Raw genomic sequence first — 1,973 nt, forward strand, 5'->3', positions numbered from 1 at the left:
TTCTTTTCTTGGTGTCAAGGATATGTGGTACAAAAATAGAGAATCTATTCCCTTATTTCCTTTGCAAAAAACAAAAAAAAAATGATCTTGGAGATTGTGCAATGCTTACTCTCAAACTCTTCGTTTACACAGTAGTGATATTCTTTGTTTCTCTCTTCATCTTCGGATTCCTATCTAATGATCCAGGACGTAATCCTGGACGTGAGGAATAAAAAAATCAGAGATTTTTCATTATTTCCTTGCTTGATTTCTGCATTTTCCTATGCTTTTCTCTATTCCAGACATTTAACTATGATAAAGGACTTGATATTTTTTCGAATTCGAAAGATAAATCTCAAGTGATCCGAGGGAACGGAGAAAGAGGGATTCGAACCCTCGGTACGAACAGCTCGTACAACGGATTAGCAATCCGTCGCTTTAGTCCACTCAGCCATCTCTCCCAATTACAAAAAGATAATTCATATGCGACGCCTGAAGTAAATATTGATCAAAGTCTTTCTTTATCTTTATTTATTTATTTTATACATTTATTTATACTTACTATATTATACTTACTATATATATACGAATTATCTTTATTTATTTATTTTATACATTTATTTATACTTACTATATTATACTTACTATATATATACGAATTTTATCCGCAATTCAATTTGGATAACGATTCGAAACAGATATCTCCAATAGAAAGAGTACGTCTTTGATTTCGTCCGAAGGGTTCTTTTATTCCCCCGGCCTGGCCAGTACAGTACCTAGCCAGGCCGTTCCTTCTTTTGTTCCAATGAATCATGGATCAAATTATTTTTCTGATTTGAAAACCAAATTGTTATTGAAGCAGCAACAAGAGCAAGAAGGACTATTTCCATTCCTATGATAGGAGTTTCATTTCTTATTATTTTTTCTTTTTCCTTTTCTCGATTTCCCTACTGGAATAAAAAAACATACATATTCTATTTCTATTAGAACTCATTTATTTCTTCAAGGGACAAGCTTTGTTTGAACATTTGAGTCCACAAACACAAACAAAATGAATACTATGATTTTTTACTAGATCTAATTGACCCCAATTCAGAAGATCGGACAGGTGAATGAATAGGGAAGAAAGGAATAGCTTCGAAAAAAGATAAGACTCAAATTAAAACTCTCCTTCTTTATTTTTATTTTTTTGAGAAAATCGTTTCTTTGCTTGAAAGACTCGAGGAAGAAGTTGAAAAAAAAAAATGGAGCTATGGATTCTTGCGCAACTTAACTCAATCTTATGTTCCGACTTAAATGGATCTTTCAGGCCGGGACTGTCAGTAATAACTCCACCAGCAAAAGAAAAGATATAACTTGTTATTTAAATGAGCCCCCATTCTCTTCTCCTATTTCATCAAGCCTTCCCCCTGGAACACATCAGCACTCCAATTTTCATGATTCTGATACTATCTTGATTACGTTTTACTCCCTTGTTTTGTTGGACAAACGGTACATTCATATACAATAATCATATTGTAGCGGGTATAGTTTAGTGGTAAAAGTGTGATTCGTTCTATTAACAACTGAAATAGTTAAAGGTTCTTTCGGTTTTTTCCTATTCCGATCAAAAACTTTATTTCTTAAAAGGGTTTAATCCTTTACCTCTCAACGCCACGTTTGAGGAAGAATATACATTCTCGTGATTTGTATCCAAAGGTAAATTATAATTTGAATAAGCAAATTGGATTATGGAATCGCGAAACATAATTTTTTTTTTTTTGAGTTGGATCAACCGTTCCTTTTGAATGAGTATGAGTAAAGGATCTATGGATGAAGATACAAAAGTTTATTTCTAATCGTAACTAGATCTTCCACTTTTTGGGGGGGAGGAGGTTGAAGCCAAATAGCTATTAAACGATGACTTTGGTTTACTAGAGTCGTCGACATATTGTTTCAGCTCGGCGGAAGAAAATTCTTTTCCTCAGGATTCTCGCGAGTAGAAATAGGGAACG

The 1,973-nt window shown here is 33.6% G+C and overlaps 1 non-coding gene across 1 annotated transcript; it reads right to left on the reverse strand.

Annotated features, from left to right (window-relative positions):
- Positions 1-352: 352 nt before the first annotated feature.
- On the reverse strand, positions 353-440 carry TRNAS-GCU (transfer RNA serine (anticodon GCU)). Its single transcript has one exon. It is a non-coding gene; the product is annotated as a tRNA-Ser (tRNA).
- Positions 441-1,973: the final 1,533 nt, after the last annotated feature.

The sequence above is a fragment of the Tasmannia lanceolata genome, unplaced genomic scaffold (assembly GCF_043159265.1).
Source record: "Tasmannia lanceolata isolate RefF3 unplaced genomic scaffold, GAP_Taslan_0.1 ptg001061l, whole genome shotgun sequence".
Classification (NCBI taxonomy): Eukaryota; Viridiplantae; Streptophyta; class Magnoliopsida; order Canellales; family Winteraceae; genus Tasmannia; species Tasmannia lanceolata.